The following is a 9338-nucleotide window of genomic DNA, read 5'->3' on the forward strand; positions in this document are numbered from 1 at the left end:
TCTTGCAATGATTTTACAAGCATCTTTTTCACACATCTTGTAGACTGGTAAGCAGATATGTTCTTGCTAGATTTCAATGGTGTAGTTTTTTAGTAAAAATTCTTGCCTTTCTATTTTGTTGTGCTGACATTTAGACATTAATTATAATTTGTTTGCAGTGAACAGCCTAGGTTAAGTAGTGGTACATGTATTCAATCAAATTGAGCCGCGTCCTAGGGAAATTGGCTTTATGCATGTGTGTGAAGTGTCATCCCAGATTAGCTTTTGTGGTCCACACATGCTTATCTGGGACAACACTTTCGACCTAGACTGGATTTTCTTTTTCAAAATCTCATAAAACCAGAAAGTGTCTTCCCTGATAAGCCTGTACAAGTTGATCTGTGACAACACTTTATGAACATGCATTAAATCCCATTTTCCCAGAGCAAGGGTCAATTGTATTTATTTCCTTTCAATATTCACATGCCCTTTATTTTAGGATCATACAGATTCTAAACGCCTATTTGTTGTAAGCTGAATATTCAGTCATAACCAAAAAGCGTCACAAGATCTTTGTTAAGACAGGATCCTGAATTCTAGCATTTTATTAGGTTATGTGCTTTTCCACACTTATTCTATGTCTTTTATAAGTAAAAGGTGAACACTAGCAACAATTATATTTGCTACCAAAAATGTTTTCCATATATATTACTTCTTTAACATGTGTAAAAAAAAGTTTGGAAAACAAAATGACAGGTATAAATTTTTATTGTGGTTTTTATGCATTTATTTTACACAAATTATAAAGCCATGATGGAAGTATATGTATATGAATCTGTTTATTTATTGTGCATCCAGGCATTTACATATAACCAGACAGTAGTGCAATGTATATGTAGGTTTTTAACTTATATTGCACCAGTGTATAGATTGTTTTGAAAACAATTGTATGATCATGTTAAAGTTGCATATGTCTAGTCATAAGTGTGGGATACACTAGCAACAGGACCAGAGTGATAATTTTGTTTTCAGATGATGTTTATGTAATATGTTTTTCATCCTAATATTTATTTAACCAGTATGCCATGTTAAACATATATTTCCTAATAAAATTGTAAAAAATGCTATTCAGTATTTAGATTATCTTTACACGCTATTTCATCATGGATGGCTTCATTCACAGTCATTACAAGACACACAACAACAACATAATTGAGACATGGTCTGGGAAAATGGGTCTTAAGCATGTGTGTCAAGTGTTAATCAGGGCAAATCAGCGATGCAATTTTACCTAATTGGAATTTTTCGATAAAAAGTCTGTGGCGGAAAGTGTTGTCTTTGATAAGCCTGTGCTGACCGTACAGGCTAATATGAGAAAACATTTTGAGCACATGCATTGAGTCTAATTTTCCCAGAGCCAGACTCAAATGTTAAAGCTATTAAGAAATATATCCAATGAAGAGCAGCAATAGTGGTTTGCAATTTATTGAAAATCTCATAATTGTTCAAATAAAAAAGATTTATTCATTAGTTACAACAAGCTGCAATCATCTTTCCAAAACAACAACACAATTGGCATTTCATGTAAACTTTAAAAAGCTATACACACTATATGATAAATTAAACTGGCACCATATACCATACAAAAGAAGCACATACAGTTCTCACTATTCTATTCATAGCAATTCATATTGAATTCAACAACAACTACCATTTGCATCTTTTAAAGGGTACAAGTATTTTTAATGCTATTTCAAAATACAACCTATCATGGAAACAAAAATATTGACTTTTGAAGAGGCACTGTCATATTCCCATTTGCATCTTTTAAAAGGTACAAGTATTTTAAATGCTATTTCACAATACAATCTATCATGGAAACAAAATATTGACTTTTGAAGAGGCACGGTCATAGAAAGCGCTTTCTTAAAATGCACGTTTTTGAGTCATCAAGATAGAAAAATTATAGTATCTCTTCAACTCCTTCAAAATATATTGGTATATACAAAATAAACACAAACTGATCATACTGATACGTGTAACAACACGCAGTTTGATGTCTGGTTATCTGCTGAAACACCCTTTTATACAGTGTGAAAATTAGATAAAAATATTATTTTATCTAAGACATTTCAGGCTGAACAAAAGCTTTTTATAACAAAAAACATATTTCACCAGGTAAATATCAACAATTTTATTTTAAGTTATATCTAAGAAAAGGTTGTTGTTGTTTAATTTTATTTTTACAAAATAATTGCCTCAGGTGTAAAAAATATTGTATAATCTATACAAAAAATCATTTTAAAATCATTTTTCAAATTTATTGATTCATAAACACTAGTTTTCTAATAAACGTTCATTCATGTATTTATATGATTTTTAGTATGTACATTTAGGAAATAATAATTGTACATAGTGATGTTATTTATCATGTCTTTTGCTTGTTCTAATCGAGCAATAATTTAAAAGCAGACGAGAAGTCTTCTCCACCAAACCCGTGATTAGTCATGATGCGGTAAATCTGATGAGAAAGAGATCCATATGGCGTCGGTCACTTCACTGCGTTTTGAGCAAGACCCCGATCCTACAATGTTGAACATGAATGTTTATGAGCCTTTTCGTGCGAATGGATCTAAGAATCTTACTTCAACAGATGCGACCAGAAAAACTGCAGACCAGCCTGTCTGCCATAAAGTCATGTAAGGTTTCGTGGTCTCAAAAGGGGACATTATGACTCCTTATCAGAGTGTACGGATGGCAGAGGCATATCTGCGCTGATATGTCCTAAGACCCATTTTTGCATGAGCTTCTGAAGTAAATTTCTCCTTTAGACATTTTTTGTGATAAAAATCTCAAAGATAACAAGCTGGTATTTATTGTTTATAACTTGTTTGAAATGTGGTATAATATACTATTAAAGGGAAAATAAACCAAAAAACTACAAGAAAATTCTAAATCAGATGCACTAATTGTGTATTAAAGAACTTTAAAAACAAACACACATACAAGATATGCACTCACCTTGGTCATAAAGGGTGTCCTGAATCCACCATTGGAGTGATTGCTGGATGGAGCCACCTAAATGACAAAAGGGCCTTGGTTTAACATTTTAGAAGATCAGCATCGCCCTGAAGGCATGTTTAGAACCTTGGCAAGCAACATTGGACACAGCCGGACCTGTAATAATACCGCAGACATATGGATTTTTGATGGCATTCACACTAACGCAAGAACATGACTAATTTACTCATCTCTTCAAAGTCTTTTATTCTTGTTAAAGGGACAAAGAAATAATTCTTGACTTTATGCACTTGTTCCCCTTTTAAACATGTGGCATAGTTCCTCATTTTTATGCCCCAGCATCGAATGATCGGGGTTGTATTGTTTTTGGCCTGTCTGTCTGTCTGTCATTGTGTGTGTCTGTCCAAAAACTTAAACTTGGTCAAACTTTTGCAATATTGAAGATAGCATCTTGATATTTGGCATGCATGTGTATCTCATGGAGCTGTACATTGTGAGTGGTTAAAGGTCAAGGTTATCCTTCAAGGTCAAAGGTCAAATATATGGCTTCAAAGCGGCGCAATAGGGGGCATTGTGTTTCACAAACACAGCTCTTGTTTCAGTCTAAAAAAAATAAAGGAAAGACTATACTCCATACAATAGGAATTATAAGCTTAAGGTATGCTTCTTGACAGGTTGAATATTTATTTACAATCAGGAATTAGCCATCAATCATTTTATTTCACATAATAAGCCAGCGAATTAATTTATTGATTGTGACATAAGTTCTCCAAACCAGAAGGTTAGGTATCCAGGGTGTATGGTACATAGCTGCCTTTAATACTTGAAAAAGGGGTTGGTAGTAAACAGAGTTAAAAGATGTTGTACTGCTTATCACAGAATTTGAACCAAAAACTTGAACTTTGCATGTTTGTGACGTTTATTGTTTACGTTTTCGCATCTGAATAAAGGTGTTTTCACATTTAAAAACAAGCAAAGTTCAAATTTTACAAATTTGCAATTTTTGAACTTATTTTATTAACATTACTGACACGGTGTTAAAATGTGTTTCAAGTGATGAGTAGAACGGTAAGAACAGTCCAAAAAGATTCATGTGTTGCTGTTTTCGCACAATGATTAGAAAATTGCAAATTTGTAAAATTTGAACTTGCTGTGTCTTTGGCGATGAAAATCGTTTATTTTTAGTAATTAAGCATTTGAATAAAGTTTAACATAAAAAAGAAGCAAAGTTCAAATTTTACAAATTTGCAATTGTTAAACTTTTTTAATTTGCATTTCTGGGACTGTACAAATATGATTATATTTGTTTAACAATGAATACAACTCAATGACAGCTCAAAAAAATCTTTGCAAGTTTTTTAAGTTATTTATTTTTGCGTTTGTTGTTACTAGCACAACTCGTGAACAACCTGAAAATAAAGATACTTTGCTGTTTTGGCGTTGATAGAAAAAAGTTCTTGTTGCCGAAATATTATCATTTCAATACTTAGTTTTGCTAGAAAATGACATTTTATGTAAGTTCTACTAAGCGAAATGAATAAGCGCGCGGCAGCAGCTCACATCAAGTAAACCGAATGCCGAATGCATTAAGACGAATGCATAATTTATACTGCATACACGACGGAGAACCATAGTTAAATGAGGTAACTGTGCATACTTATTTTCTCACATTGCTTTCCATTTTAATTCGCTCTTTGTATGAATTTCCATGCCGTATAAACTAGTAAAAAACTATTAAAAAGAATCATTTGAATAAGATACAATTTTACCAACATAGGTATCAACCAATTTTATTAGATAAATGACAGTGTTACGAAGATATGCGACGAAAACAGAATGAAATTAATAGTTAAATTCAAACAAACCTACAGTTAGACGTTTTGATCATCTTTCGTTACAATGATACTATGCTACAAGCAGCTTAAGAAAAACCTTCAGGGACCAGTCTAAATGCTTTGATAATGATAACAGTGTGTTATGTGTTTTATTGCTAAGAATTTGTGCTATATCCAATATCTAAAATGGTATTTTATTAAGATTTAGAAAAAAGGCCAATCTTAATAAGAAATATTCTGCTAGTTGGAACATATTGAACTGTTTATTCAATCATGCAGCAATTTGTTGTTTGCCATTTGAGCATTTGGCATGCTTAATATTAGGGAAATGGATTTATTTCAGATTATTTTACTTATCTTGCAATGATTTTACAAGCATCTTTTTCACACATCTTGTAGACTGGTAAGCAGATATGTTCTTGCTAGATTTCAATGGTGTAGATTTTGAGTAAAAATTCTTGCCTTTCTATTTTGTTGTGCTGACATTTAGACATTAGTTATAATTTGTTTGCACTGAACAGCCTAGGTTAAGTAGTGGTACATGTATTCAATCAAATTGAGCCGCGTCCTGGGGAAATTGGCTATATGCATGTGTGTGAAGTGTCATCCCAGATTAGCTTTTGTGGTCCACACATGCTTATCTGGGACAACACTTTCGACCTAGACTGGATTTTCTTTTTCAAAATCTCATAAAACCAGAAAGTGTCTTCCCTGATAAGCCTGTGCAGACCGTACAAGTTGATCTGTGACAACACTTTATGAACATGCATTAAATCCCATTTTCCCAGAGCAAGGGTCAATTGTATTTATTTCCTTTCAATATTCACATGCCCTTTATTTTAGGATCATACAGATTCTAAACGCCTATTTGTTGTAAGCTGAATATTCAGTCATAACCAAAAAGCGTCACAAGATCTTTGTTAAGACAGGATCCTGAATTCTAGCATTTTATTAGGTTATGTGCTTTTCCACACTTATTCTATGTCTTTTATAAGTAAAAGGTGAACACTAGCAACAATTATATTTGCTACCAAAAATGTTTTCCATGCATATTACTTCTTTAACATGAAAGAAGTTAAAATGTGTAAAAAAAAGTTTGGCAAACAAAATGACAGGTATACATTTTTATTGTGGTTTTATGCATTTATTTTACACAAATTATAAAGCCATGATGGAAGTATATGTATATGAATCTGTTTATTTATTGTGCATCCAGGCATTTACATATAACCAGACAGTAGTGCAATGTATATGTAGGTTTTTAACTTATATTGCACCAGTGTATAGATTGTTTTGAAAACAATTGTATGATCATGTTAAAGTTGCATATGTCTAGTTATAAGCAGTATGTGTGGAATACACTTGCAACAGGACCAGAGTGATAATTTTGTTTTCAGATGATGTTTATGTAATATGTGTTTCATCCTAATATTTATTTAACCAGTATGACATGTTATACATATATTTCCTAATAAAATTGTAAAAAATGCTATTCAGTATTGAGATTATGTTGACACGCTATTTCATCATGGATGGCTTCATTCACAGTCATTACAAGACACACAGCAACAACATAATTGAGACATGGTCTGGGAAAATGGGTCTTAAGCATGTGTGTCAAGTGTTAATCAGGGCAAATCAGCAATGCAATTTTACCTAATTGGATTTTTTCGATTAAAAAGTCTGTGGCGGAAAGTGTTGTCCCTGATAAGCCTGTGCTGACCGTACAGGCTAATATGAGAAAACATTTGAGCACATGCATTGAGTCTAATTTTCCCAGAGCCAGACTCAAATGTTAAAGCAATGCACTATTAAGAAATATATCCAATGAAGAGCAGCAATAGTGGTTTGCAATTTATTGAAATTCTCATAATTGTTCAAAGAAAAAAGATTTATTCATTAGTTACAACAAGATGCAATCAAAACAACAACACAATTGGCATTTCATGAAAACTTTAAAAAGCTATACACACTATATGATAAATTAAACTGGTACCATATACCATACTAAAGAAGCACATACAGTTCTCACTATTCTACTCATAGCAATTCATATTGAATTCAACAACAACTACCATAAACAACATTCCCATTTGCATCTTTCAAGTGATGAGTAGAACAGTCCAAAAAGATTCATGTGTTGCTGTTTTCGCATGATGATTAGAAAATTGCAAATTTGTAAAATTCGAACTTACTGTGTCTTTGGCGAGTGAAAATCGTTTATTTTTAGTAATTAAGCATTTGAATAAAGTTTAACATAAATAAGAAGCACAGTTCAAATTTTACAAATTTGCAATTGTTAAGCTTTTTTAATTTGCATTTGTGGGACTGTACAAATATGATTATATTGTGTTTAACATTGAATACAACTCAATGACAGCTCAAAAAGATTGATACGTCGCTACGAAAATTGCAAATTTGTAAAATTTGATCTTTGCAAGTTTTTTAAGTTATTTATTTTTGCGTTTGTCGTTACTAGCACAACTCGTGAACAACCTTAAAATTAAGATACTTTGCTGTTTTGGCAGAAAAAAGTTCTTATTGCTGAAATATGATCATTTCAATACTTAGTATTGCTAGAAAATGGCATTTTGTGTAAGTTCTACTAAGCGAAATGAATAAGCGCACGGCAGCAGCTCACATGAAGTAAGCCGAATGCATTAAGACGAATGCATAAGTAATACTGCATACACGACGGAGAACCATAGGTAAATGAGGTAACTGTGCATACTTATTTTATCACATTGCTTTCCATTTTAATTCGCTCTTTGTATTAATTTCCATGCCGTATTGGGGATAAACTAGTAAAAAACAATTAAAAAGAATCATTTGAATAAGATACAATTTTACCAACCTAGGTATCAACCAATTTTATTAGATAAATGACAGTGTCACGAAGATATGCGACGAAAACAGAATGAAATTAATAGTTAAATTCAAACAAGCCTACAGTTAGACGTTTTGATCATCGTAACCCACTTTCGTTACAATGATACTATGCTACAAGCAGCTTAAGAAAAACCTTCAGGGACCAGTCTAAATGCTCTGATAATGATAACAGTGTGTTATGTGTTTTATTGCTAAGAATGTGTGCTATATCCAATATCTAAAGTGGTATTTTATTAAGATTTAGAAAAAAAGGCCAATCTTAATAAGAAATATTCTGCTAGTTGGAACATATTAAACTGTTTATTCAATCATGCAGCAATTTGTTGTTTGCCATTTGAGCATTTGGCATGCTTGCGCACAACATAATATTAGGGAAATGGATTTATTTCAGATTATTTTACTTATCTTGCAATGATTTTACAAGCATCTTTTTTCACACATCTTGTAGACTGGTAAGCAGATATCTTCTTGCTAGATTTCAATGGTGTAGTTTTTTAGTAAAAATTCTTGCCTTTCTTTTTTGTTGTGCTGACATTTAGACATTAGTTATAATTTGTTTGCAGTGAACAGCCTAGGTTAAGTAGTGGTACATGTATTCAATCAAATTGAGCCGCGTCCTGGGGAAATTGGCTTTATGCATGTGTGTGAAGTGTCATCCCAGATTAGCTTTTGTGGTCCACACATGCTTATCTGGGACAACACTTTCGACCTTGACTTTTCTTTTTCAAAATCTCATAAAACCAGAAAGTGTCTTCCCTGATAAGCCTGTGCAGACCGTACAAGTTTATCTGTGACAACACATGCATTAAATCCCATTTTCCCAGAGCAAGGGTCAATTGTATTTATTCACATGCCCTTTATTTTAGGATAATACAGATTCTAAACGCCTATTTGTTGTAAGCTGAATATTCAGTCATAACCAAAAAGCGTCACAAGATCTTTGTTAAGACAGGATCCTGAATTCTAGCTTTTTATTATGTTATGTGCTTTTCCACACTTATTCTATGTCTTTTATAAGTTAAAGGTGAACACTAGCAACAATTATATTTGCTACCAAAGATGTTTTCCATATATATTACTTCTTTAACATGAAAGAAGTTAACAGAAGTCCCTGTGTAAAAAAAGTTTGGCAAACAAAATGACAGGTATAAATTTTATTTGTGGTTTTATGCATTTATTTTACACAAATTATAAAGCCATGATGGAAGTATATGTATATGAATTTGTTTATTTATTGTGCATCCAGGCATTTACCAGACAGTAGTGCAATGTATATGTAGGTTTTTAACTTATATTGCACCAGTGTATAGATTGTTTTGAAAACAATTGTATGATCATGTTAAAGTTGCATATGTCTAGTCATAAGCAGTATGTGTGGGATACACTAGCAACAGGACCAGAGTGATAATTTTGTTTTCAGATGATGTTTATATAATATGTGTTTCATCCTAATATTTATTTAACCAGTATGCCATGTTATACATATATTTCCTAATAAAATTGTAAAAAATGCTATTCAGTATTTAGATTATGTTGACACGCTATTTCATCATGGATGGCTTCATTCACAGTCATTACAAGACACACAGCAACAACATAATTGAGACATGGTCT

Source organism: Dreissena polymorpha, chromosome 5, assembly GCF_020536995.1.
Source record: "Dreissena polymorpha isolate Duluth1 chromosome 5, UMN_Dpol_1.0, whole genome shotgun sequence".
In the NCBI taxonomy this organism is placed as follows: domain Eukaryota; kingdom Metazoa; phylum Mollusca; class Bivalvia; order Myida; family Dreissenidae; genus Dreissena; species Dreissena polymorpha.